The sequence below is a fragment of the Nestor notabilis genome, unplaced genomic scaffold (genome assembly GCF_000696875.1).
Source record: "Nestor notabilis isolate BGI_N333 unplaced genomic scaffold, ASM69687v1 scaffold6192, whole genome shotgun sequence".
In the NCBI taxonomy this organism is placed as follows: domain Eukaryota; kingdom Metazoa; phylum Chordata; class Aves; order Psittaciformes; family Psittacidae; genus Nestor; species Nestor notabilis.
The window spans coordinates 155,485-163,412 of NW_009917808.1; the positions used below are offsets into that span (position 1 = coordinate 155,485).

Sequence of the window (7,928 nt, forward strand, 5' to 3'; positions counted from 1 at the left end):
CTGTCTTTTGACACATGACAGGCAAGAGCTGTAGCTCCAAAGCAACAGAGTAAGAGCATATGAATATACTCTTCTCTATAGTCAAACAATAATACCGGCATGACAGGTAAACAGGATCTCTGCGTGCACACACATGCACAAGTACACTGGTATGCAGAACTTGTGCCCATGTGTACAAAAGTTTTTGGACAATGAGGCCTGGAGGAGCTATTGTCTCCCAGCAGACTCAAATATTTGGCAAATTCCTCATGCAACTGTGCTGAGAACCATCTCCCCACCACATATTAAGTGCAGATAAACCCAGACTTTGAAATAACTCAATCCCTCCCCAACTCAACAAGAATCGTCCACAAAAAGACCCCACCAAGACAAAAATCCTTAAAGTCCGGACACTTTAAATATTCTTGTAAATAAGTTCATGGTTTGAAATTCTGTTCTCCATGGTCCTCTCGCTGTTCTCATTGGGAGACCTGCTTCCAGGTGTTTACAGAAATTTAAAGTAAGCCTACTGACTGTTGTGTTTTTAATCCTGCAGCAGGTTTCTGCGGGTGGAAAAGGTGGCAGCCAGCCCACGTGTGAGCAGAGCACCAGACTGTAGCAAACTCATTTGGCAGCCTATTGCAGCTGTAAACCTCAGCTTTTAGAAGAGATCAAGATTTATCTATTAACGCACAGACTTTTCACTCCCTCCTCATCATGCAATCAATAAAAAGCATGGGGAAAAGGGGGAGGGAAAAAAAAAAGCTATTTATTTTTTGTGACAGTTTCGGAACTAATACGAATTGCTTATTATAAAAGAGCTCTGTGTGCTACACGGTGCTTGCACACAAGACTGAAAAGCCGGAGTTCAGCAAGGCTTCTTATTAGGCCTGAAACAGGTCAAACCCAGCCAAGACAATGTGCTAGGATGCTTCACATTCAACATGTAACCAAGGCAAACAGAATGACTTCAGGTGAAGCCCTTACCTTATATACCTGCCCGTAGGTACCATTGCCAACAAGCTCCACCAATTCAAAGATTCCTGCAGGATCCTAAGAGAAAAAGGAAGGAAAAAAAAATTAAATGCTCAGTGTGTTTAAATGCAATAGCAACTATCTGCTATTAAAACTTAGGTTTTCTTATGCATCAGCTTTGGAATAAAGCAAGCTAACAGGCAGGATGTCACTTTTGACCTCAACACATAGTTTTCCAGGTATATTCCCAAGGTCAGCAGCATTAGTGTTACTTGGCCTAAATGTCATTTTTGGTTTGGTGCATTCTGGCCTGTAACATTCTGGTTTATCAACTGAGATAAGCAGATTTAGGACAATGCTACATGAGGACACAGTGATTTGGAAGGTGGCACTGAAGCACCAAAACCCATCCCCAGGCCCCTGCCTCCACCCAGCACGTGCCCAGCTATGGGAAGGGCAGGCGCATACAAGTGCACACACACATGGAAGCCAAAGCACACCCACTGGCAGTTAAATGATGATAACAAGCAGAGAGGTACAAGGAAGGGTGAGGACAGAATAAACCAGCACTGCTATTTTCTCCTCTAGGTGGGTTTTCCCCTTCCAAAAGCTTTATCTATACTTTTCTTCTTCTCCTCCTTCTCCGGTAGCCATCGTTCCAATTTCAGATAGTGCAATCCCCCTGGAAGCCAGCAGATGTAGAGGCATGACAGCACCCCAGGGGTCTGTGCACCCACCACCCACAGCATGGGTGACCCTGGCTCCCACCATCCACCCATCATCCCTGGTGGATTCTGAGTCCCTTGAGCTATCGAATGATTTGGCATGCCATTGCGCAAAGGGTTGCCAGCTACGATCTGAGAGGCTGGAGGCGGGTCAAGTAATGGCTCCGATAGGCAAAGGAGGATCAGCCAGCAGCACTCCTCAGGAGACAGGAGAAGGACACCCATCACCACACTATGGACATAGAGAGATGCTTCATTCATTACAGAGCCTGCATCAGCTTAAGATGACTTCTGGGTTCAAAAGTCAAACACTGGCTCTTTGTGAGCAGCTGAGGAGCAAGGTTCAAAATACTAATAATGCCGCAAGTAAATTAATCCAGGTCTTGACGTGACTGAGGCAGCTTTCCGCCCAGCCCAGAACATGCACTGCCACATACCTGCCGGGGTTCAGCACACCTCTACGGCAGAGTCACTGCAACCCCTCTGATCAACCTGTGTGTTTAGAAATGCCACATCCCACTTCTGCGTGTTCCTCCATCACACGCGCAGCTTCCCCAGGCTGCCACATGGGCAGACCCAGAGACCTCCAAGGGTGGGAGCATCAGCTCAGCCTTTGGTAGGACCATGTGCAGCAGAGGGTGGGGGAGCTGTGCTGGAGAAGGTTTGGAGACCACTGAGGAGACATCTGCCCTGGTACAAATACACCCCAACTAACCTTCAGCTGGACACTTGCGCACCACAGGTGAAGCTGTGGAACAACAGATTTCTAGCATGCAACATCCAGCTGGTGGCTCTACTGATTTAGTACCAGGCAAGGAAATGCCACTAATGAATGGGAAAGGGAACCGGTGGTACACTGGGCTTCCATGCTGGGTGAGAAAGGAAGGGAGGTACTACCACCAATAATAATGATGATAAGGGAAATAACAAGGGGAGAGGACACAACCGCTCACCCCCCGCCAACCGATACCCAGCCTGACCCGAGCAGCGACCTGGGCCTTCCGGGTAACTCCCCCCAGTTTCTATACTGGGCATGACGTGCTGTGGTATGGAATAGCCCTTTGGCCAGTTTGGGTCAGGTGTCCTGCCTCTGCTTCCTCCCGGCTTCCCCTCCTCCCTGGCAGAGCATGAGACTGAGAAAGTCCTTGGTCAGAGTAAACATTACTGAGCAACAACTAAAAACATCGGTGTTATCAGCATTGTTCCCAGGCTGAAAGTCAAAAACACAGCACTGCCCCAGCTGCTAGGAAGGAGAAAAATGACTGCTGTAGCTGAACCCAGGACAGGAGGGAAAACATGGCAGCAGCTGCTGTTTATTCCTTGAGTTTCTTTCCTAAGGGTTATTCTCTGCAGTGCTGAAACAACTCTGAACGAGGCTTTTCCAGTGCTACAAGTATATCTGTTTTTGAATATTCACTAGGAGATTAAGGGAGAAGAAAGCTGTGCCTAGGGCAGATGGTCAGGAGGTTTGGAGAAACATCCAGGGATGCAGCTAGCCATTTCTGATAAAAAGAACTCCTCTTTCCAATGTGTTTCCAATCTCCTTCCACAAAGCCTCAAACCAAAGAGTTCCCCCTCCCACCATTCCAGGTCACTTCTCACTCCTCTAACACATGCAAACGTTAGTTGTGGTGTGACTCTATTAGGTCTATCTGAGTCCATCCACCACTGGTTGCACACCTTCCAGCCTCATGCCTGTCTCCCCTGCCACCATTCCCTTTGGCCACGGCAGCTTTGTGCTAGCCAGGGGCAGCTGGTGCACAAGGAGGGCTTTCCCCCACCACTGCCATCATCCACAGCTCCTGCTCCAGCTCCCACCTGCAGAACAATTTCTCTGCTACATGTCCTGCTCCACCCTGTTTGCTCTCTGCGTTTTTCCAGAAGCATCGCCAAGGTAACTGGGCATCGGTGCGGTGCTGAGTGACACTTCTCCCCTGAGTGCTGGCACAAGCAGCCCCATCTCAGCACAGCCATGGCAACACACTGGGAACGCCAGCAACGCGCCATCGGTGAGCAAAGCCATGCTGCCCTCCTCGGCCTTGCTCCTGCCTGTGCAGCAGGCAGCTGAAGGGACACTTCACCCCAACAGCTACTGTTAGTGCCCAGGAGTAATGTGTCATTAATGGCCCTTCCAGAACATGCACAGCAGAGGATGGGGTGAGCGGGTGGGGGGGATATCCCTCTTCCCACTAGTCTTCCCTGGACCAGTTCCTACACAGAAGAGCTTTGAACTTCAGTAGCTGCTGGGGAATGGGGAACAGGTTATCCCTGGTACCCTGTGCCCCTGGAAGCCACAGCTCAGATACTTCAGGAAGGTACCAGAGAGCAGTGGCTACAGCTCAGAGGGGCTGGAGTGGGCAGCAAGAGACGAAAACAGAGGCTCACTGCATGGACGCTTTTATGTTAGCCAGGGGAAAAGAAATCCACCCTGCAGAGCTCTGACTAGGGACCAATCCAGGCCAAGTAGGGAGTAATCTCAGACCAAATATAGCCTGTGCTGCAGATCAGGGCTCACAGCAGCATGCTGCGTTGCACTTGGCTGGGGGTGGCCTCAAAGCTCATTACACGCAGCTGCTTCCAGCCTAGCCCTACCACCTTCTGCTGGTGCCCTCTTCCCCATCCAAGAAGGACATGCAGTCAGTGAGGCTGCAACCCTCCTGCCACAGCAGCCTCCTCTTCCCACACCCAGACTGCCTCCATAAATACTACTGATTTTATTTTTTTTAACTGAAAACATAAGAACTAAATAAAGTGCCCACAAATAAAAGGGGGGAGGGGGGATGAGGAAAAGAAGATATACTTTTTAAAATGAGGGAAAAGAAACAATATTTAAGGCAAACCCACAATAATTTTCAGCTCTACATTAGCTTCACACAGAAAAGGATTTGTATGGTTGTAGTAGCATAGGGCTCCACCAAGAGCCCTTATACCAAGATAGGGTCTTTCACTCCTCCCTGCCTGAACAAAGGAGGTGAGCAGAAAAGCAGGCAGGAGCAAGAGCAGAGGTAAAATCCAGCACCAGCCAGGGCTATGTCAGGAAACCCTGACCCCCAAGAACCTCAGCAAGGCAGGGCTGATTTCTGACCATATTAGCTCCAAGCACTAGAAATTAAAACCTCGCCCTGGGTCCATAGGGGCCAGCAGCACCCAGTGCCCCCATGCCAGCTCCAGGAAGGGCAGCCCCCCAAACCCAGGCAGGGGCTGCAGAGCTGCAGGGATGCCAAGGGACATTTGTACATCACCCGCTACCAGCTACTCCCATTTTAGGCCTGCAGCAATGCACAGCTAGACCATTTCCTGCTAAGGGAAGAAGGAGTTTATTTTTAGTTTAAAAATTAAGCTTTGCAGGCTCAGCACCCCGCTTCCAGAAAAGCCCAGGCCCCAGCACGGCTACTTGCCCCCCCTAGCACACAAAGCCTCATTGAGGAGAAGGAGATACTCAGGATTTGTGCCAGAAGTCACAGGAGCAAACTGAGGCAGGAGGCTCTTCACAAAGCAACAGAACACTCAACAAGAGCATCTTTCAGTTGCTCATGGGATGGGAAATGTTTTACAGTGGCACCCAAGGCAAGGGCTGTGCAGACCCAGTGGTCCTCCGACCAGGGACAGGCTGGCACCTAAGCTCTCCTGCGCTGGGATCTGACCCTGCTTCCACAGCTGCAGACAGAAGAGGCTCAAATTTAAGAGGGAAATTGTTATGCTCCTCACCCACCTCCCAGGAAAATCAGTGGTACTAAAGTCTTGGTGGCTAAAACCAGTCTGAGATGCAGAACAAGGCAAGAGCACCATCTTTTCCAGCAATATCACGGGGGAGGAGGGAGTCCACTTTATTTCAATGAACAGTGTATTTAAAACGGCTGCATTATCAGAAAAGGGACTTCTGTACATGGATGATAAAGCAGGATGCATCCAAATTTCAGCAACAAAACACGCATCCTTTTTGAAGGGCTTATCAGTGTGGAGCATGCAGCAGCAGGGCTCATAGCAGGAAAATGCCCCTGGTTAAACCGCTCACTCTGTCTAACCCAGACCCCAGCAGAACTAAAGCTGAAAGACTTCCTCCTTTATGCTGTGACATCTCAACAAGTCCAAGACACAAAAGAGCCAACGCTTTGCTTGAGGTGACCATTTAGAGAGTATTAGCCACATCCAGGGTTAAGTCAGCTAAGGTTTGAGGGCTGCAGGTGTCTATCAGTGTTGGCTATGGTGACCACTGAGTTAGTCAATCACCAGTTCGCAGATCACCAGTTATATGTCCTTAAATACAGCCATGCAGATGTCCACAAACAAAAGGAGCATTTATACACAGTCTGTACACCAAACTTGCTTGTTTTCCTTCAAGAAGTCCCATTTTTCTCTCTTCTAGCCCACACAAACTGTATGTAACAGAAAGGGTTACATGAGGAGACAGCGGAGAGATGCTCGGAGGGAACTGAGGGGCACACCAATTAAACCACTATTGCTGTGAATGCATCGGAGGGGAAATGAGAGATCAGAGCCTCTATAATCATTGTGCACTTAGTCCTCCAATTCTGAGCAGCTAATGACAACTTCCAGCCAAAAATCATGGAGATAACCAGTCATTAAGCAAATGTTATAACCCTAGAGAAGGAAAATACGCTGTTAACTGGAGGCAGCACGCAGTTATGGGTCAGCAACAGCAGAGCATCCCCAGGCACTAGTTAGCTGAAGCAACTCCATGGCACATGAAGAGGTTTTTTAATCTTCACTAAGAATAAAGCCTGTGAACTTATGTTCCCAAACATCAGGATTTTACGAGCCTCTGCCTTACAGCTCCATAATAAAACAGCCTCAACAGGAGGCTGTTTTATTAAACTGATCAGGCATCCTCAAGAACCAAAGTAGGCTTACAAAACCATTTACTCATGACCCTCAATACCAGAACCAGTCAGCTCCATCTGTGTGCATGTGCCTCTGCTTAGTCAAGTCCTGGAGGTCAAAAGGAGAGATTCTGGCACTGAGAAGCACCAAGGGGTCATTCTTCCCAAAGAGCTGGGTCTTGCAAATTAATGGTAGTGCCATGGCCTGCACACAGCACAGGACAGCTGTAATCCCACCTAGCATCACACACCTTGGAATGACAGCAATGAGCAGCACTCTCCATACAAGCAATGTCTTGAGATTTATTGTAAATATACAACTGCCTGAAGAAAGTTGAGTCTTCAAACCCCACCAAACTCCAAACAGGACAGGAAAATCACTAATTTAGAGTGTGAGAAAGGCTTCGAGAGGAATGCAGAAGAGACAAAGCCTTTCAGCAGTACAGCTCAATACATAAAATTGTCTTTGGGGTAATGTACTTCTAATTAAGCAAAACATCACTATGAGGACCAAGTATAAAGATCAAGCCTTTAGTTCTCATACTGCATACTTGTCTAGTTTTTTTTTCCCAAGGCCAAATGCCCAAGCTAGGCCATGCTCTGGGAAGCCATCCTTCATGTTAGCAAAGTCAAAAGCTCTGTGCACAAACATGCCTATCTCCCAAGCAACCTCAAGCTCTACCAAGTCAACTGCTAGTCTTTCTGAAGACACATCAACTCACCCATTCTGCCACACTTTTTACACTGCTTTCTACATCAGGAATTGAAGTACTTGTACGATTTGACAAAAAGAGGTCCAGATCTCCTTGGGGAAGGGACCCCAAATAGCATGTAGTTCAGCGAAAAACTGAGGGGTTTGAAGGGTACTTGATTATATAGTTGCTTTCTAGTAATCAACTAGTTGTCTCCATCTCCAAGGCACTTCTGGTTAACAGCCCTGTAATATGAAGATGGACTGCACAAGCCAGGAGAGGATTGCTAATATAGCCACAAAGCAGGAAGGCAGAAGCCAAAGCAACAAAATATTGGTCCAGTTACCAGAAACTTCCAGAAAAGAGATTGGGGACATCACTTTTTTGAGCTTCAAACACTGCCTTCCCATCACACAGACATAGCCCTAAGCTTGCCCATTAATTAAAGCAGTGCAAAAAGGCACTCAGCAGGCTGCACAGGTATTTTTGAGATATCTTGCTTCAGTTATAAACCAAGTAATGAAGCAGAACCATGCTGGACTACTAGGTGTTATTCAGCCCTCACGGGGATTGCTTCATCTCATGTCTTCTCCTCCTAGCTTTGTACTTTTCCCCTCCTTCGCCCACCCATCCAGAGACTCACAAGACAAGCTATCATCAATGCCATCTACCACTGCACCTTCTGCCTACTCAAGCAATACAAGCTGCTCTACTTG

The 7,928-nt window shown here is 48.0% G+C and overlaps 1 protein-coding gene across 1 annotated transcript in view; it reads right to left on the reverse strand.

Annotated features, from left to right (window-relative positions):
• TNIK (TRAF2 and NCK interacting kinase) overlaps positions 1 to 6,125 on the reverse strand; it is a 138,280-nt gene extending 132,155 nt beyond the window's left edge. The window contains exons 1-2 of the mRNA XM_010009414.1: positions 6,102 to 6,125; positions 967 to 1,032 (exon numbers count right to left, since the gene is read on the reverse strand). The gene's annotated coding sequence lies outside the window, so the exon portion shown is untranslated. The remainder of the gene's footprint in view (positions 1 to 966; positions 1,033 to 6,101) is intronic.
• Positions 6,126 to 7,928: the final 1,803 nt, after the last annotated feature.